Consider the following 22145-nt stretch of genomic DNA (forward strand, 5'->3'; position numbering starts at 1 on the left):
CAGTCATTTGGCACAGATCAATAGAGATACAAAGACTCGGTTTCCGGGCAGAAAGTGCTAGCTTCGTGAGGCAGGTGATGTGTGTATTTGAGCCGATATCCCACTTTAAGCTGTGTCCTCACAGAGGGCATTCACAGAGGAAGGTGAAGACTACTTCTGAAGATGAATCGACCTTGAAGGTCCAAATGAGTCAGCTATGATGGTGGAGTGATAGGCAGTGGGCTTCTACCTTGGTAATGGGCCCTCATAGCCAATCAAATGAACAACATTGAGAGTCACCTACTCTTCCTACAAATGAGGTCACATTGGACTGAAAAGCAACTCTTTGACCACTGAACTGAATTTACTAGAACATAGTCAGGGGTGGTGTGAGGGAACGATGTAAGAGCATATTAGCAGAGGTTGCTCTGTCCTTTTGCATAATCTTGTGAAATTGCTCTTTCCGGGTCATGAAATGAGTATTTCCAAATCATTTTTCATTAATTATTTATCTACTTTTTAAATGATCTATGTTGCAATGACTAGGCATAGAGTTGATGTGTGTGTGTGTGTGTGTGTGTGTGTGTGTGTGTGTTCTCATGGCTGGTATTAAAATACAGCTCTGGGAGGTGACCTGGAGAGAGAGCATTGCTGAGATCTGACTGGTTGAATTCACATGCGGTCCGCTTCCTCCAGGTGATAATCAGTGATGCATATGCACAAGAATGTATGTTGTGGTCACTGCTCTTACAGTGAAGTATTTTGCATGTAAATTGTTATATTTTATATAGTACCTAAGTGTTTATTATCTGTCAAGTTCAAAAGATTCTGCAGATATCTTCCAAATAGCATTCCCCATGAAGACCAAGGGTTGTTGCAGAAGGAACATATTAAACTGCAGTAATTAACTATATCTAATGCTCCCATGTAGCTAGGGAGGATTTTTACAGCCATTAATGAGCCTCCTGCATGAATGAGAAGCAGTTCATGCCCCCAGAGCGATGCGTGGATCATTGCTCTTCTGAAACAGGTGATGTTGGGATGTTTGATTGAATTCTAAAAAGTGGAAGAGTGGTTCTCCAAGTGTCACCCCCCAACCAGCGGCAGCATCATCACCTAATAGCAAGTTAGAAATATGAACTCCCTGGGTCCCACCCCAAACCTCTGGGGCCAAGAGCCTGCCATCTGTGGTCTAACAAGGCCTCCGTGTGATTCTAATATACATCAAAGTTTGAGAACGACTGCCCTAGAGTATCTCTTTCTATCAAGAAAATGATAAAAGGCAGTTAATTTGCAGCGGAGTATGTGTGAGGTATGGGGGTGATCAGACAACATCGACTTAATGCACGTTTAGACTTCAGCTTGAAAGACACCTTTGATGGCTCGGACCTGATGTTCCTTCATTCTCTATGGTTGTCTCATAAACTGAGAATTTACTGGAGCTTAGGTTTTACCATGGTTTCGTAGGGTCCAAGCCTTGATTTGACCCCCCAGTTCCTGCCATTTTGTCCAGCTCTGATCCTTGCTTGCAGACATTCTTGCCTTGTACCAATTCTGCTGAAATCTCAGTAAGCTAATCTTTAGACTTGATCCCTTTATATTTTCTCCCTGGTCTATTACCACAAATGCACCATTATCTCTGGATAATGGTAACTAGGCAACACCGGGCTGGAGGATCTAGGAAGGCAAGAACCTTTTCAATTTTACTTATCCCTCTATCCAGTGATATGCCAGTGAACATTTGATAACTGATTGAAAACACAAGCCCTGATATGTAGGGTTGCTGATTGCTGCGCTATAAATACTCCCATTTTAGCCAATTTCAAGTTACCAATGTGACGACACCAAACACAGAGTTGGGAAGAGATGTGCACACTGGGATCTCCCAAGTCTATAGGAGCTTGGTTCCAGGACAATGCAGCCTCTACGTCCAGTTCCCTCCCAGATACCTGGTAAACAGTAGGTGATCAATAAATAAGTATTTAAGAAATGAATGAAGATGGAGAGATCAGTGTTGATCCTTTCAGCACAACTGGAAAAGCAAGTCAATGTGCACGTGCCATTGGTGAGGAAACACGGCATCTATATATGTGGGTAGCACATTTTGGGTTTTATACTCTTATGCAGCCTTGAAGAATGAACAGTTGACATCAAATTGCATAAACATTTGTCGCGTAATCAAAAACAGCTATGTTCTTTTAAATTGGTATAACTCAGCAATTCTTACTCATCCCCAAATAATTCCACACATGCACATTAATAGGAGTATATAATTTCAAAGCAGAAACAGTCCATATTTTAACATGTTTAAGTGAACTTGTCAGTGAAGTGGGATAACTAAATCGGTGAAACTAGCATTTGTAGACATGACTTTTTTTTTCCCTCTTAGCTCTTATTAAGCATACGTAAGGTATGTGAAACTTACTATTTAATAAAGCCCTCGTTTACTTCACTTCACATTAGTAAGTGCTACGTGCAAAGAAGTCATGTTTAACATTTCAGTAATATCTGTGGATAAGGATTTTCCCCTGAACTATTTATTGAAGCGAACAGTATTTGTCAAATGTTTTCAGGATAAACGTCTATTCTCTAGTACAATTTTATAACCCTATTTGGAAAGAAAAGCTATACCCCCCCCCTTTTTTCTTTGTAGGGGCAGAGCTGATTTTTGTGACTTCAAAACATGTATTTTGACTACAAGGCTTTTGTTAACGTCTCCGCAATTAGATAATAGAAATCACCGCTGTTCCTCTCCCTGCTCTGTTCTCCACGTTTTAAATGCTCCCTGTGGGTGTTCATGTTCACTGGTATTTTCTTTCAACAATTCCTGTAAGTTAGCCTTTCTTTGTGGATAAGTAAGAGTTTGCAAAACTTTACACCCTTATTCTTCAATTAAATGCTGACACGGAGCCACAGAGTGGAGCATATGCAAATCAGCGGGACCTCCCTGTGGGAATCGGGCCTGGAAGACTGGTTCACATTGAAAGCAGACAGCGCTGTTGACACTGGCTGTCAAAAAGGCCTCACGTCTTTGAAAGAAAATCTTAATCTTCTTTATTCATGTGTGAACAGGTCCAGGCCCCCATCCCGGGACTCAGATGCATTGGCTGTTTAAACTCCAGGTTGCTAGGTTTTGGGGGAGAGTCTGTTTGCTGTGTCTAGTTCCCCCGAATGGATGAGGACTGAAAATTAAAATCTGTCTGACCCAGACCATGGCTTTTCTGTCTCTGTTTGAAGAGACATGGCAACCTAGGGTGAAATGAAAAGGAATTTTATTGAGCGCAAAACCACTCAATGTTGAAATGCTGGATGGGGAATCGAATGGTGATTTGGGGCAACCGGTAGATTGTTTATAGACAGTGGGATGGATGTCAATCAAGGGACAATGGCAAAATTTGTGTCAGGAAAAAAAAGTGCTTTTCTAGTGGCTGAACTCCCGTTTCCTGTTGAAATGCTCAACTCCACGAATGAAAAGCTTTTTTTTTTTCTTGAAGTTTCCAAGCACAAAAATTTCTGAATTAGAGATGCTGTTACTGTTAAACATTGTTTGATCTCGGTGGCATGGTGCTTATTAACAGTTTAAAGCTGTTATACTCTGAAGATCTTCTATACAGTTTGTCCGTTGCATTTGAAATTTCTTCCTCTTGGTTTTATCTCTTCTTTCCACATTTTTCACTAATAGAAAACAGAAGAAACAAAGATGTAACCACCAATTGGAGATCATCAAAGATATTAGGGAACAATATGTACTGGAACATTTTTAAAGCCTAATACAAAAAAGATCTTAAGCATATGATTGATTTTATTTTGAAAATCCATTTCTTTCTAGGAGTCTGAAACTTTCTTGAGTGCTCTCTTAGATCATTTATAAAACATTTTAATTGCTGGTAGTATTTGAAAAAATATATATCTATATATATAGTAGAAAAAAAACTACCATTTAGCAATACAAACTAGATTTTCAAAATAATTTCTGACTCTATGTCCCCAGCGAAGTCTTAGAGCATGCAAGTAATATATATTACATTAACCTACTTTGTTAGTCAAATGAGTTTCTTATTAAAAAACAAAGATTTGAGATCTTATTAGATAATAATAGACTCCAATAGAGCCTCTAATTCTCTGAGTATTTCTTACACTTCTATGAATCTATAGTAAGTTTCTTCTACATATACGGAGACAGTAGCACTCAATCGTCAGTAAGGAGATACACATCCCTTGGTGTTTTTCTAGGAAGATATTAAATTTGCCCTGCTGGGTCTATGAAAATTCAACCCAGCTCACTTTTGGATTCATGTCATGTATTTGTAAAATGACTAACCGGGGATATGGTTTGGTCCTTGAGAAGGGAAAGGAACAGACCTAAAGCAAAAAGGCCAGCATAAACATTCTATTGTCATTTTTGGTTCGGGAGAATGCTAATTAATCATCCTTCTTATTCCCTACCAGCTCTGAACAGTTTGAGAAATAGTCATAGGACTATTTCTGGGATTAAAAATTTGCAAAACTGAAATGGAAAACGTGGTTTATTCCCAAGCCTGAATCAAACTTTTCACCACTTCCCTTGACAAAAGCTTTTTCCTAGCACTTCCCCTGAGTAGATTTCAATGGTGGTGAAATGTTGTACTTTCCAGCTCTGAGTAGGCGTATCAGGTGAGTAAAATAAGAGTTCTCTAATAACTAGAGGAATTTTATGAGACAAAGCCGAGCACAGGGAGGAAGAGGAGATAGCACGTTCTAGGAATATTCTGATTGTCTTGAGCCGCCATCAAAATTCCTGGAAAAGTAAATGGAGATTTATCCAGTCGGTCATTTTCACCCATCATAAAAATAGCAGTAGGAGAGCTGAAGCTATACGCCTGCAGCATCACAGGCCCCCCTTTGGAGATGATCACAACCCATGTTCCCTGAGTCCTGCCTGCCACCCTTCCCACCGCTTCAAGTGTCTCTGTCTGCTGTCGGGTGGGCAGAGGTGAGAACACGCCCAATCCCACCGTAAAGCAGAGAAGTTGGTTCCACTATTCTAGAAGTTCACTGAGACTCTGGAAGTGAAGGTAGATTTCTGTACATGGTCTTAATGCTGCTAAGAGCTGCAAGATGGGGCCTACAGATATTGCTAGAATTAGAACCACAGAAGACCGAAGCATCCTTGCAATTTTCCATAGCCCCTCCAAACTTCAAGAGGAGAGAAAATTGAAATATGCTTACATAGTCCCTCAGGAACGAGGAACAGCTGGGTTACCATGTCCTCATGTTGCTATTTTAGATTATTAGCTTTGGCTAATTTAAAGTTACTAAATCACCTTGAGCTACATGGAGAGCAAGAAAAAAATATCATGCATGTAAATAATGTTAATGCAGTAATAATAATGTGGACGCCCTGGTGATTAGGAGGAAATATTTGAAATTCCACAAAACAAAAAGTTTTGAAACATACACTTCTCTTTAGGGTGAGGGGCAGGGAGGGGGTGTTGTTTGACCACACTGTCTTGGACCAGTCAATTTCCTTGTTAATAACACTGTCACATGCTTCAGGTGCCTTAGCTGCTACCACTCATTACTCCCCTGAAATTATAATTCACTGCGTTATTACAAAGGACAGACGGGGAGACACTTAAAGTCTTGGACAGGAAAAACACTCATCTCTTGTCTGAAACTGTTATATCTGCCATTTCTGGGCCCATGTTATCTTCCTTCACCCTCAAGGAAATGGAAAATTTTTGAGTGATGTGATGACCCTAACTTCCTGGGCTTCTCCAGATTTCAGCCTTTCCTTATAAATCAACCTTAAAAAAATTAACCCAGCACTTGAAGTTGTCTATGGCATTACTATTGATTCCATCCCATTTACAAAGGTTAGCTTTCCCTGATTCTAGACATTCTAAAGGCCTTCAGGAACTGAAATGAAAATCAAAATAAACTACCCCTAATGGCACACGCTAGAAGAGAGAAAATTATATTAGGTTTTCCATGTTTCAAATCAAATGCAATATTTGTCTTAAAAACAGAAATTAGGCGTAAACTTCTGTATATTTCAAAATTGTAGAACATGAGTCCGATAATTTTTTAAACAGAATGATAATATCATTGAACGAAGCACATGTATCTCTGGGGGAGTAATCCTGACTCCGCTTCTAGGGCATTTTGTCTTTGACCGACCATCACATTGATTTATTTAGTTGGTTGCTTATTTATCTTTGACCCTTGGTACCTGCTGTCACAGTCTCCATCAGTGCTTTCCCCAGTGCCCTAAGGCTGCTTTTTTTCTGGCTTCCAATGTCTCTATTCTCACCAGGGAATTTCCTTAAAGTTTTATCCAATAATACACTGATTTTGATGCAGCCAAACACCAGGTCCTAATACGGCCGGGTTTTGCTTGCTTTGATGAGAAAACACCACCGTGTCTCAGCTTCTGTAGACATCTAGTTGGTTCTTAAAAAAGTCCTGTTGGATACTGGAATGAGGGCAGACTTTCTTGCTCCGTGTTCAACGGAAAAATAAATGAATAAGTAACTCTGCTCTAAGAGCTAACATCCTAGTGGTCACGTTCTCCCATAGGTGAAGTTTCAGAGAGGTCCTTGGCTTTTCTGGTTCCTTTCAGTCACCTGAACAGTCTCATTTCAGTGATTAGAAGAGTCATCTTACTATTAGCATTTCAATTTTGTTCTAAAGGAAAGCAGCTGCTATTGGTTTAGAGTTGATGGGGCAGGTGAGTAAGAGGTTAGTTGAAATTCAGGGTGCTGGCTCTTACCCCCTGGGCCATTCTCCTGGGTGCATTGGCAATTCATGTGGGAAACTCTAGCAGCTCTCTCGTCCGAGCAGTGCCTCCTCAGGCCATTTCCTTGGTCTGTTAGTATCTAGACTTCTAGTCATTCACACTCACTCAGACGCAAGAGTTCATAGCCTCCAAGGTGGGGTCTGGACTTTGAGGTGTTTTATAAGCTCCTTAGGTGTTTCTGACCTGTAGTCATACTTGCGATCTATGGATTTATACCCAGGAAACATTTCTTATCCCCACCCTCTACACTCTACCCCTGCACCCCAGAAAGCAAAATGTTACTCAATGAAATGATTTCCTTTCAACCACATACAATAATTTTTGCTACCAAAGAGAACAGTAAACTACTCATGCTAAAACATCTGCATTTAGGTTAATAGCTATCCCTTCTCCCCTCCAGAAAAGATGTACTTAAAAAAAAATTGTGTATTTAAATATTTAACACGTTGGTTTGGGTAACTTTCTCAAAACAAATGAATGGTTACCTTTAGGGAAAACAAATTGCTGGAAAATTTTAACCCCTCTTCCAGCTTTGATTGTTCTAACACCTGTTAATAAAGTTTTAAAAAATTATGAGGCCTGACCCTCATGAGGGCATCCCAAAACTAAACAACTTGTGGCTGAGTACTGCAAAAACACCATGGCTCTCCTGTCAATTAAGAAAAGATGAAACTGTGTCAGTTTTGGGTTCTGTAAAGCAAACAAGGCCAAAGAGAAATCATCAGTTTAACCATAAGTCACAGAAACTACGTGTTCTATCAAGAAGCAATATCTACATCATTGCCTAATGAAAATGAACATCAGATGAGCTATGATTCATTTAAACCAGATATTTGTATAGATGATCTCCTTAACTGGTAAAGGTAATTAAGATTAATTGACTAAGGATGTCAAGGGAACCTCACAACTGTACAATAACCTTTCTGGAAATGCCAAATGAGCATAAACCTCGTTTCATTTAATAGAGTGCCCTTTGAGATACTTTTACTGTGAGAGTAAGTGCTGTGTCCAAGACAGCATCAATACTGTTTATTTTCCCAAATGTGGGTTTGCAGTGAGCATTTAAAGTACCTTAAACAAAGGCAAAAGATAAAATATTCCCTTATACACACATAGCTCTTTCCATATGGTTCTAGGCTAAACATGATTTTAAAAGCATATAAATTGCTGGCAGGCTTTATAGTAGGTTGATCATAACTTTGTAGACAGCTGAACTGAACTGTTCCAACACTCTCTCTTTGGTCAAAACTTCAAATGCGAATTCATGATTTGTCAAATCGGGGTAATCCTGGAAAAGAAAGTACAATAAGAGATCCACCGAGTTCAAAAACAAAATGGAAACTGTGGTTCCTGGCAGGGACGACTGCAGCCGGATACATTTTATAAAGCAAATCAAGATCTGGCTTCTGGTTAGGATGACATCAACATAAAAAGAATGACTATAGGTCATGGGATGTCTGGGCAGGAGACGTCAAAGGAATGCAGGCCACAGAACCATGGCCATTTGCTGCATTAAAAGCAGTTAAGTAATATTTCATCTCTTTCCCAAACTTCCCTTCCTCTTCTGTCTTCTCATAACACCCCCTTCTTCACCCATAAACATCTGTTTTGGTGCAAGAATAAAACTTGGCTTTTTTTCAGAGGTGATTGGGTTTAAACAGAAAGCCATTCCAAGATTGACCCAGGATGTACTTCCTTAGCTGGAAGAGAAGTTTTTCTTGGGCGGAGCAGATAACCCACTAATACACAAAGAAGACGACCCTCAAACGCTTCACAACATTTTAAAAAAATGCTATACATGACCAGGTACTTTTACAGCAATAAGGACCTAAACACTGAACTAATCCCTCTGAAACCATAACCTTTGGAACCAGCTTAATCCCTGGTGGCAACCTGTACCTTTCAGACAAAGGTTGATTGTTCGTCCTTTGTGATGGGTGTATGTCTTGCCAACTGATACGGTGATATTGTTTGACAGCTATCTGTTTTATTTCTCTAACTGCATACCCTGGAGCTGCATACTTCTGAAAATGAAGAGAGTTGAATTGTCTCTGATGCCCAACCCCAGTTTCAAGAATGAGGAAGAATTGGGTGAATTCCTCTGTACAGGGCTCAGGGTGAATGTGTCTTCCTGAATCTCCTTTTCAGGCTGTTGCATTGTTGAGCCTAATTTTTCGTGGCTTTTCACAAATGCAGCATTCAGTTCTTCCAGCGACACACAAAGCACTGATGAGTAAGAAATCACCTCCCTGTTAAGCAGTCAGAGGAAAAATTACTTTAAGGAAATGAGAAATTATTTTTAATTGAGAACTGCAGATATTAAATAAAGAATAATGCCATGTATTGGCACTTACTTGGGATCCTCCCGGACCGTGGCACGAACCCGTGTCCCCTGCATTGGCAGGAGGACTCTCAACCACTGCGCCACCAGGGAAGCCCCTACATATTATTATTTATTATGGAATCACTAATACAGAGAGTTCTACAGGTACAAGCTTTAGATTATTCTTAGGATTGGGGGGGAAAGTATAGCTGTCACAGAGGTTAGTTTTGAGAATCAAATAAGATAAAGCACAGCTACTGGCTTAATAAAAATGGCTATCAGCATTTTAGAAGAAATAGACAATCATCCCCACAAAGGGTAACAGCGACATTCTCATCTAGGTCAGTGTTCTTGGAAAGCTTCAGTTCTTCATTTATTTGAAGATGCATGGCTCCATGGAGACTGTTAGCTCTGCAAAGACGAATGAGACATACTTTAAGGAGGAGGATGGAGAAGGGAAAACTAACAAAAGCATGCATTTAATTACAAATTATGAAGTGGTAGGAAAGACAGGAATTGGCTGAGGTGAGCTTTCTAGAGCTTCTGTGAGAAGCCTTCTTTCTCAGAGCACAGGGCACCCTCTGCAGGTCCAGCTAGTGTAACCTGGGCCCATTATCTTCACGGGTTCCCTTGCAGTGCTTGCTACAAAAGATAGTGATTACAACAAAGGACAAATCATGTTATTCTATTTTCCTCATTACCTAATGTGGTTAGGGACCTCATCATTTGATCTTTCTGTACAAACTAGAATCAACTTGTGAAACCTGCTTAACGTTCTCCTTCTGACAGTCGTACAATTTAAATTCTTCTCCTCTCTCTAATTGTCATTGATGGTTCAGAGATCTTAATCTGTATCAGAAGAAGTTGGAAATTTGCATTTTGAAGCCAAGGGTTTATTTGGACGTCCATTAAAACTTAAAGGTTTTGAATCCATTTATCCTCCTGATGATTCATGGAGGGTTTCTTTTAGGTTTTCTGATGAATCTTGCCTGAACCGGAAAATTAACCATGTATGGTAACATATACACTGATCTTCAAGGCGTTTATAGTACTTTTATCATTAAACTTAGAAATTAAATGTAGTAATGTAATAGATGGTTCCCAGATTCTAATAAACATAGCAAATACACGTAAAATTCCTGCACCAGACTTTCTAATGAAAAAAAAGAAAAAGAAATGGTAGCTTCTTTTTTGTTTGTTTGTTTCTGTTTTTGTTTTTTTTGCGGTATGTGGGCCTCTCACTGTTGTGGCCTCTCCCGTTGCGGAGCACAGGCTCCGGACGCGCAGGCTCAGCGGCCATGGCTCACGGGCCCAGCCGCTCCGTGGCATGTGGGATCTTCCCGGACCGGGGCACAAACCTGTGTCCCCTGCATTGGCAGGCGGACTCTCAACCACTGCGCCACCAGGGAAGCCCCAAGAAATGGTAGCTTCTGAAAAATTACTTCCTCATTGTTTTGTTTTGTTTTTTTCAAGCACTCCTCGTTGAGATAGAGCAAGTTGATTTGATGCTGTAGGAATAAGTTTTAAATGAGCCAGTAATTGGTATCCAATAGAAGACTTAATTTTATCCTGTATCAAAACGTTTTACTCCCTAAGATACAGGCTCAATGCCAAATCAATGGTTGTTTTACAAATTCTATGACAGTTGAAAGGGGGTTGCACAGGGACAGCAGTTGGATGGCAGGGGATCTTGGGACCTTTCTTGAAGCAGTGTTAACAACCACACCATTTTAAAGTATATATTTGTCAGGGTAGATGGGACAATGGAGACATGATGACAGCATTTACTGTCCAGCCCAAATCACTTCGCAATGCTGTAATTCTCAAAGGTCCAATGTGTGGCTGAAACCATAGATGAGAGGTTGCAAAGGATGTAATCACACCCCTCTGATGCTGTTATGCTAAGTCAATATCTGCTTTTGTATGGAGTAGCGCCAGGGCTATGTGAAGAAAAATGCTGCCAACTCTAGGAAGTTTGTGAAGATAGAATAAAAAAATCTGGACAGAGCTGAAGTCTTGCCAGAAGGATTGAAGCTGATTTTCCTTGACCTTGCCAGGTCCTGCCCAGTATAGTGTATCACCATTGTTCAGTAACAGACGTTTATTTTCCTTTTTTTAGATGAGTTATGAGTTTTCTGTACTTATCCATAGAAAAGCAAAATGTACATTACTACGTATATCCATGATCATACAACTGGGTTTTTGTTGAAAATGATGCTGGTGAGAATAAGACTATGCAAATCCCTTGCACAAAATTGTATGATGTCACAGTCTCTGGCTGAATCTGTGATTTAGCAGAGCTCATCTCTACTGCCAGTTCTGTCTAGTTTCCCATTGGGCTGTCACCTTGGACATTCTGATGCTCTTGGGAAAGTTGTTTAATCTTCTCAAACTTATTTTACTCATCAGTTAAATAGGGTTAATAATATCCAGTGATGGCGCCAATTCACACTGACACTTCAGAGTGTGTGTTCGATTTTCAGGAATTTTGTGATCTGGTTGGTGTCACTATGGCAGCTCTCAGTGGACCATGGGAGGAAGAGTCACACCATAGAAATTGGCAGTGCTCAGATCAGAGCTTCCTTCCCTCTCCTCCCAGCCCCACAAGAGTCGGTTATTACCAGCTGCACAGCACTGGTAATATCAATCCCATGGGACTGTTGAGGGAATTGATCAATAAATGTATGTAAGGCAGTGTCGGATCATAGGAAGTTCTCCAACAATGACAGACCTTCTATTGATATTAACATTATTATTCAACATAAAGGGTATTACGGGCTTTTTTCCCCCTAGTTTCCTTTGTTTGTTATCCATTCCTACAGTTTTAGTTTTCTGGGGCTGCCATAACAAAGTACCACAAATTGGGTGGCTTAAAACAACAGAATTTTATTGTCTAACAGTTACGGAAGCAATCGGTCCAAAGTCAAGGTGTTGGCAGGGACATGCTCCTTCTGAAATGTGTAGAGGCATCTTTCCTTCCGGTGGTTTTGCAGACAGTTGTTGACATTCCTTTGCTTTCAGCTCTATCACTCTCCTCTCTGCCATTATCTTCACCTGGCTTCCTCCATTTGTGTCTCCATCTCTGCCTTCTGATAAGGGCATCAGTCACATTGGACTAGGGCCCCACCCTACTCCCTATGACCTCATCTTAACTAACTGCATCTGCAACAACATTCTTTCTGAATAAGATTACATTCTGAGGCCCTGGGTTTAGGACTTCAACATATCTTTTTTGAGGCGACACTTCCACCCATAACATCTATCTAGAGTGATTTGAAGTTGTCTTTCCATCTGCCTTTATAGCCCTGCTCAGCTCATCTCTGCTTGTAGTCAGTCTGTTTCAACTTGCTCTGAGTGTTTATCTGTCACCCGATAAAGTGAAGTTATAAACAACATTGCTTTAGGTCACTACTACTGGGGTGGTTTACCTGAATAAACAAAATACACTTATAAAGCATTAGACGTTAGCCATTGTCCTATATGTATAAATTATAGAGATACATAGAAGATAGATTAGCCCTCGAGGTGCTGAGTAGGGGAAATGGACTTGCAAACAAACACATCCATTTGCATGCACATGGGGCCTTAGAAGCATATCAGATGTGGGGCCTACGGATACCCGGGATAAGTGGGGTGCGGGGGTGGCCAGAAAAGCTTCACTGAGATGGTTTAATCTGGGCCAGAAGAGGGAGGAGCGAAGTTTAGGATATTCAAGTTCCTTAGCTTCTGGAAGATAAACTGATATTTCATTTTTAATTTTTATTTTAAAAATATTTTCAAAACCATTTTCTACTGCTTGACTATGTAAACCTTTGGCAGTCACGCTACCCGAGAAGTAGGCACAGGTGGCAATTTTCATCTTTTAAACCAGTGAAAATCTTAGATGGTCCAGCTTCTTAATGCAGGCTGTTAGTCTGAGCCATTGGGTTAATTGGGTTGTTCTCTAAGGATTTTTTTTAGGACTTTCCATTTATTTATCCAATGCATAGACTATTATTGTTGGCTCCTTTATACCACTGCAAGATCTTTAGTGATTTTCTTAATGTATCAAGTTAAATTGCTAAGAATGTCATAAGAGTTAACAGCCAGCTTGTAGGAAACCTGTCTCCAAGTCTATGAATGGGAAAAATAAATTGGATAGTAGCACTCACAATAGGCAATCATGAAAGAGTCAGTAATAACATAGTGAAAAGAGAAGACGCTTTGGAGGCAGAGATCAGAGGTTAAATTCTGGCTCTGTGTTTTATGAGCTTTATGACCTTTTAGTAATGTTATGTTTTATATGATTGTTGTAAAAATCAAATTAAACGACAGAGAGAGACAGACTGGGCCTTAGAATAAGAGGAAAGCTCGGATTTCATTGGTTAAGTTAGGTTTCTATTTCAACAAACTGAAGATAAAGTAATCTATATCGTAGAGAAATAGGTATGAATTGATATAATCTATTCTCACACGACAAGCTGTTCTTGGTCATAGGGTTTTTATCACAACTACTCAACCCTGCTGTTGTAGCAAGAAAGCACCACAGAAAATATGTAAATAACACGTGCCTACCTAAAAGTGTCCCTGTTCCACAAAAACTTTATAGCTCTAAAATGTAATATCACATAAATCTCATGTGTCATAAAATATTATTTTTCTTTTCTTTTCAACCATTTAAAAATGTAAAAACCTTTCTTACCCATAGTTTGCCAAGCCATAACCTATACCATTATGGGCCAACCCTAGGATCTATGGATACCACGTTTGATTGGGGCTGATAATGGCTGCTTGCTCTTGGGTCTTTTGTTTGTGTGTAATATTCCAAGTTTTATATCCTGTGATAATACCTACATTGTCTTATTTCACGTTCCCAAGAACACTAGGACATAAGCACTTCTTTCTCTCAGCTGATGAATTAATTAAGGTTGTAATGACTGAGTAAATATTTATTCCCTACTATATTTCAGGAAATTCTCAGTAGAGTGGAAGAGTTGGCCATATAAGTAGGGTTACTGCCCTCAGAAGATGTACATTCTGGGGAAGGTAGAAACATAATGAACAAGTGAAAAAATCAAACCATAAGATCCTTATGGATTATGACAAATTTTTGAAGGAAATAGAAAAGTAGTTAAAATAGAGAAAACTAAATCATCTGAATAAATACTTTAGATGGAGTGTTCAAGAAAGGTCTCTGCAATGGTGACATTAGAACAGAGATCCAAAGTCTAAGAATGATCCAGCCAAAGAAAGAGTCAGGGCGAGTCCCAAAGAATGGCATGGATATGACAACAACAAGTCAGTGTGACAAGAATAAGACACAGAAAGAGAGTGAGGACAGATGAAGTCTGAGAGGTAAGCAGGGCAATTCATGTAGGGCCAATAAGCCACACCAATGGATTTGCTTATTACAAATACAGTGGGAAGTCATTAACGTGGTTTTAGAAGGACAGTGGTGGCTTTGCAGTGAGTGGTCTGCACAGAGTCAAATTTGGGAATCAGGAGTCCAGTGAGGAGGATATTGCAGTGGTCCTGGAGGGAGATAATGGTGGTTGGGACAGCAGGGTAACAGCGGAAGCAGAGAGGAGTAGGTGGACTTAAGATAGAGTTTGGACATAAGACTGATAGGATTTGCTGACAGAGTGAACTTTGGGAAATGGGGAAAAAGAAGGAATCAAGGATGAGCTATGGGCTTCTGGTTTATACACTTGGCTAGATTGTGGTATGATTTATTGATATATCAATGGACCAAATTGGGGTGGAAAGTCAAGACTTTTATTTTGACAGGGTAATAAAGATGCCAATTATATATTCATGTGGATATTCCAAGACAGCTGTTGACTATATAATTCTAAAATTAAAAGAGCAGTTAGAACTAGAGATATAAATTTGGAAGTCATCAGCTGATGGATAGTAGTTGAAGACTTGGGATCACATGATATCATGTAGGGAAAATATAGATGAAAGCCCAGGGAAAAGCCCAGGAAAAGGACATTTCAAATCAAACATTTGATTTGGGTACTGAGGATTAGTCAATGTGGTAGAAGCACGTGGTATCCCAGAATTCATGTGCAGAAAGTGTTTCAAAGAGTTAGTCAGTTAGTTAGTTAGTTAGTTAGTTAGTTCTGGAGAGAAACATATCCAACATAGGTATTAGTAAGAGGAAGAAACAGAGCTTGAAATTACGTTCTCTGCACTCCACATGCTAAGGACTTCATATAGTTTGTTGTTTCTGGATTAACCAACAAATTTCCCAACTCACTCATGTATTCAAGTTCTGTAATTCAAATTCTGGTACTCTTCTTAAAGCCTACAGTTGCCTCTCAATAAAGTTGATAATGTTTTATTTTAATTAGATTCTAAGTTACACAGATATTATTGATTTTAGGTCACCTCACTGCCTTTGAATTTGGGGCCGACTTATTCATGCTCAAATATTAACGGATTATCTGAAATCATTCACACTCAACTATTTCTCTAGTTTTTGTTAAATTTTAAAAGAGAACAAAAATATTTTTATGTACCCTTTCCAACTTCATAGTCTCATTCTACTTGGATATTTAAAACAAGAAATATAGAATTTTCTTATTCTTTTGTTAAAAGGAATAAAATCAAAAGTAAGTATAAATGTTCTAGGAATACAAGAAAAAAAGAATTCTGGTATTGTCCTTTAAGACTAAAGAATGTATTATATAGTACTCACCCGTAATTAAGAATTGTGTATCTTGGTTTTGTAATTAAATTGGCACTGTAAAATATTACTTGTGATTCTGTGAATTATGTGAGTTAAATATTGCCATTCAATATAAAGGTTATATACTCATAAAATCGATTCATAATTGGAAAGTAAAGCTAATGGTATATAAGACAAATGGGAAAGAAGAAAACTGTGAGATTCTGTAATAATGATTTTACAGGCTATTGTAAATCTAGTGGGATAACGACATAACATGATGCTCCAGCTTTAAAATGCCATTAGAGATTCTAGCAATCCAACCAGTGAGCAAAGTAGATTTAAACTACCAGTAAATTACTATTTAGTTCAAAATGATCTAAAACATATATTAAAATGTTTGCAGTTAAGGATTTAGAAAATTCACAATAAATGCATGAAATAACTGGGTTAAAAGCTTAATGTTTTAAAAAAGAATGTGTAAAAATATCACATACAGTCACACATTCACACATAACCACCCCCCGCCAAACACACACCCGCTACTCACAAAAGCCCCCTGTAAAAGTTCCTGGATACAAGTTTAGTATTTGTTTAAATCACTAACATTGATCAACTAGGAAAAAACTTATGAACTCAAACTCCCCTCCCCAGCCCACTGTGTGTGTGGTGTGAGGGTGTATTGTGTATCTTTGCAAGTAGCTCAAGAAAAAATTTTTTCCATTAAAGATTTAAGTTGTACCTTACAAAAAAGAGGTTTCAAGTTAATTGTTTGTACCTCTATTCCTTATACCTCTATTGTTTACACCTCTATTTTCTGCTTTTCTATTTGATGTTCCATATAAGGGCTACTTTTTAAATAGTTAACCAACTTTACTTTCCTAAAGCTGTTTTCAAAAAAATTATTTTCATCCTATGATTTTTCTTTCAGCCTTTCAAAGTATCTCAGACACCGGTAGGGTTTTAAAGGGCTAAATTCCAGTAGTAAATAGGATTTGTATCATTTAATTCCTGCACTTTAAATATATTTGCAAAAGAGGTAAACTTTATTTAAGGGAGAACAAATTTATTGACTTTCAACTGTGTGTATAGCTATCTCATCCTTGGCATAGAGTTTACACAATCCCTGCATACCACTGAGACCCATGAAAGAGCCGAAGGACACATTTACTGAGCAATAAATTAAAAATGTAAGCTAACATTGTAGCTGAGAATCTGAGTCCATATGTGCTGAGAAACATCAAGCAGAAGAATGATGAGAGACAGCTGATGAAGGTATCCAGTGAAACTTTTTGCCCCATATTTCTCTATATATTAAATTACTAATAAACAACACTGGGAATTTTCTGTCTTACATGCATGTGTAACACTGGAATGATATGTCTTTGCTGTTAAATTTGCTACATCTTAATTTATGTAAAATTATTATTAATTAAGTAGCCTGGTTAGCTTTTCCCTCAAAGATTGCTTGTAACTTTATTTATTTTATTTTTTAAATTGCAGCATAGTTGATCTACAAAGTTTCAGGTATACAACAAGGTGATTCAATGTCTGTGAGTCTATTTCTGGTTTGTAAATAAGTTCATTTGTACCATTTTTTTTTTTTAGATTCCACATGTAAGTGATATCATGTGATATCTGTCTTTCTCTGTCATAGTATGATAATCTCTAGGTCCATCCATGTTGCTGCAAATGGCATTATTTCATTGTTTTTTTATGGTTAATAGGTCACCATATATATATATATATATATATATATATATATATATATACCACATCTTCTTTTTTTTTTTTTTTTTTTTTTTTGCGGTATGCGGGCCTCTCACTGCTGCGTTGCAGAGCACAGGCTCGGGACGCACAGGCTTAGCGGCCATGGCTCATGGGCCCAGCCGCTCCGCAGCACATGGGGTCCTCCCGGACCGGGGCACGAACCTGTGTCCCCTGCGTTGGCAGGCGGACTCTCAACCACTGCGCCACCAGGGAAGCCCCACCAAGCCCCACTACATCTTCTTTATTCACTAATCTGTTGATGGACACTTAGGTTGCTTCCATGTCTTGGCGATTATAAATAGTGGTGCTATTGAGGTGCATGTATATTTTTGAATTAGAGTTTTTGTCTTTTCCAGATATATGCCCAGTAGTGGGATTGCTGGATCATATGGTAGCTCTATTTTTAGTTTTTTAAGGACCCTCCATACTGTTCTCCATAGTGGCTGCACCAATTTACATTCCCACCAACAGTGTCTGAGGGTTCCATATTCTCCACACCTTCTCCAGCATTTATTATTTATAGACTTTTTGATGATGACCATTCTGACTGGTGTGAGGTCATACCACATTGTAGTTTTGACTCACGTTTCTCTAATAATTAGTGATGTTGAGCATCTTTTCATGTGCCTTTTGGCCATCTATATGTCTTCTTTGGAGAAGTGCCTGTTTAGATCTTCTGCCCATTTTTTGATTGGGTTGTTTGATTTTTTGGTATTGAGCTGTATAAACTGTTTGTATATTTTGGAAATTAATCCCTTGTCAGTTGCATCATTTGCAAATATTTTCTCCCATTCCATAGGTTGCTTTCTCATTTTGTTTATGGTTTCCTTTGCTGTGCAAAAGCTTTTAAGTTTTAGTTAGGTCCCATTTGTTTATTTTTCCTTTTATTTCTTTTGCCTTGGGAGACTGATCTAAGAAAATATTTCTACAATTTATGTCAAAGAGTGTTTTGCAAAGAGTATGTACTCTTCTAGGAGTTTTATGGTGTCATGGCATACATTTAGGTCATTAAACCATTTTGAGCTTATTTTTGTATATGGTGTGAAGGAATGTTCTAATTTCATTAATTTACATGTAGCTCTCCAGCTTTCCCAATATCACTTGTTGAAGAGACAATATTTTCTCCATTGTATAGTCTTGCCTCCTTTGTTGTACATCAATTAACCATAGGTTCATGGGTTTATTTCTGGGCTCTCTATTCTGTTCCATTGATCTATGTGTCTGTTTTTGTGCCAATACCATGCTGTTTTTATTACTGTAGTTTGGTACTATAGTCTAAAACATGGAAGGGTTATGCCTCTAGCTTTTTTCTTTTTTCTCAGCCTGCTTTGGCAATTCTGGGTCTTTCGTGATTCCATATAAATTTTAGGATTATTTGTTCTAGTTCTGTGTAAAATGTCATGTGTATTTTAATAGGGATTGCATTAAATCTGTAGATTGCTTTGAGTTGTGTGGCCATTTTACCAATAGTAATTCTTCCAATCCAAGAGCCGTGGATATCTTTCCATGTCTTTGAATCATGTTCAACTTCCCTTATTAATAATTTTATAAGGGAAATAGTTTTCAGCATATATTGACCTGCACTTTTTAATGTCTATAGACACAACTTTTCTAGAGCTGTAGCACATTCTCCTTTAGAAATGATAAAATATCCAGGAGTAAATTGACCCATACACACCAAGATGAACAATTGGTAGTAACTCATTATCCCATTTAAGAGTCACTGAGGAAAGAAAGAATAAAAACACATTAAAGGGGCTCTAAATAGAAATATGATTTACATCTGATATGTTTGGAGGACCTCTAAAACCACAATAGGATGTCTCTTCCTCTGATCAACTTCTGGTACTGATCTTCCCAACATTTAATTACTCAGAGACTTAAATTCTCTTGACAAAGGCACAGTGACTTAGAGCCTCTCTGTGTGACTCATTGCCACCATTTTAAGTATTTCTAAAAATGCCAGAATTTAAAGAAGCATTTGCTAGTATAAATTCTGTATATAATATGCATTGAATAAGTGGAGTGCCAGTCCTTAGGGTCCATAGGACAAAACTTGGCATTCACTTAATTAGACTGTAGGAAAATAGATAAGTATAGTGTTTACAGTTAGGCTTTGGATCAGGTAGTCAATAGCTGTACTGTCTCAAATGTGTATCTTAAACTCTTTAAGCCTCAATTTACTTAGCTGTAAAATGGGAAAAATATTACCCAACTCTTAAAGGTTATTGTGAAGCTAAATGAGAATATATTTTTAGGTTGATTAGCACAAAGCCTGAGACAGACTCAGTACTCAATGAAAGTTACTTGTTTTATTATTATTATTAATTTGTAGATATACAACTAGCTATTTCCAGGCTCAAGAATGTATATTGCAAATTAAACAGGAGAAAAATTCCATTTAAAGGAAAAATTTTAATCTGAAAGAGAGGTTCAGAAATGCTTCTATCATTTAGTTTAGCGATGTAACTTCTAGAATTGCATAGTATTCTGAAAGCTCGCAACAAAATGCTTATTTGGGGGATACTGCAGTACAGGCAAGAGAACTCATAAAATGTTCTGAATATGAGAGTATTTTGAGTATAGAATGGCATTGACTATAACATGCAAATAATCGAAAATATGCCTCTGATGATAATTTCTCCACACCTATAGAGTACGTAACACATTCTTCCATATTATAAGGAAAATTTAGTTGGTGTTTCTCCACCTAGTGTTAACTGGACACTTACACATACTTAATTAACTGCCCAAGTGTTCATCCTGGATTCTTAGAAGGAAACATCTCCTCTAAAATCATATTTTCTGGATGGTTCCCAGATTCACAAAGCAGGGGAAGGACGTTTTCTCTATGGAATATTTACTGCCTGATATTTCCACACCACTGAGTGTGGGAGTTTGGAGATGTCTCTCCCACCACCACCTAACCTACTGGATTTCTAACCCAGACTGAGAGAATTTCTCTCTGGTTGGAGGGTGAAAAGAGACAGATGTAACTCAGGTGATCAATATCAACAAGAGAAAGGGTTGCAGTGCTTCATTCTGAGGAGGGAACTGGAGTGTCAGTATTTCTTCATTCCATCCTCCTAGGATCTGAAACCACAAACCCCCCTCTCCATCCTCCCTCTCTCCTCACTTCTACTCTCCCACCAGTTCCCTCCTCCCCAGGTGAAGTCTGGTCAGAATTGGTTAACTGACAGCCAGAACAGGAGTCCCAAAGAAAGAATAGGCAAACAGGACGAGTAGGGGAAGGTAAAGTGATACATGGACTAGCAGGTCTTTAGAGGAGAAGAAAAAAAAGATGGTGATACACTAGGAGGGAAGAACTTTCTGGTACCAACCTGAGATAGACCCAATGTGCCCTGAGAGATGAGTTGAGGGAAAACAAAGAAAATTTTACATTGTTAAGATTTCTTGCATGTTCTTAATTTTCTTTATGAACATCGGTTTCATTTTCTTATCTTTGCAATTATTAAGAACATAACTAAGGACCAATTATTAAGAACATAACTAAGGACTTTCACTTGTGTTATTCAGCTTGGGCTGCTAGAATTGGGTGACTTAAGGACAAACATTAATTTCTACTGGCACCTTGACCTTGGGAAGTCCAAGGTCAAGGTGCCAGTAGGTTCAGTTCTTAGTGAGGGCCCTTTTCCTGGTTTGTGGATGGCCAGTCTTCCCATTATGTTCTCACATAACACAGAGAGAGAGGGAGCTCTGAGTCCTCCAATCCCCTTATATGGGCACCAATCCCATCAGGGGCTCCACTTCCATGATGTCATCTGTACTCAAAAGCTCTACCTCCAAATACCATCCTAATGGGGCTTAGAGATTCAACATATGCCTTTGGGAGGGACACAAAAATTCAGTCCATAGCAGTAAGGCTGTGACTGGCTCAGGAAAAATGAGAACTAAAGGAAGGAGACATGGTTTGCCACTAGGGTGTTGTATATAGACATTAGGAGTGTTGACCTTTCTACTCCCCATCTTTGGTTTCCAGTTTTTCTACTGTTTTTATATAGTGATGTCATTTAGTGTATCCAAGCAATATATTTAATAGTAAAACATTAAACATTATTTCTGCAATAGAGAAGTAACAGGGAGGGATATTTTATTAATGTCTCATCTTTCCTATTTTCCTTACAGAACGTAATACTTGTGTTGTCACATTTATGAAGATCTTTAGTGTACTTTTTCTTTTCTTTCCATTTCAGAAATACAATGACCTCAGATGCATTGTGTATGTTGCATGATGGAGTGTTCAAAAGTATGGACAGACCCAGGTTCAAATACTAGCTCTGTCTCTTACTAAGTTGGTTTGACTGCAGGCCAGTTAAATAAACTTTCTCTGAATCATTTGCTCATTTGTAAAATTGGTAAAATTACAGAGTTGGGAAAATTGAGTAAGAGAATTTAGCACAGTGCTTGACATATATTGTGTATGAATTAAATGGCATACAATAAACTCTGACAGTTTTGTTAGTATTTTCTGTTTTCCCATATCTGGAAAGATCTGGTAAATTAAGATTATGCCATTTTGTTAAGTAGCCAAAATTATAGATTTTCTTTACTGAGATTAAAGTAGTTTAAGTTGAGCAAATTTGCAGACTCCTCTGAAAAAGCACCCAGATTCATATCAACAC

Source organism: Tursiops truncatus, chromosome 17, assembly GCF_011762595.2.
Source record: "Tursiops truncatus isolate mTurTru1 chromosome 17, mTurTru1.mat.Y, whole genome shotgun sequence".
NCBI lineage: Eukaryota > Metazoa > Chordata > Mammalia > Artiodactyla > Delphinidae > Tursiops > Tursiops truncatus.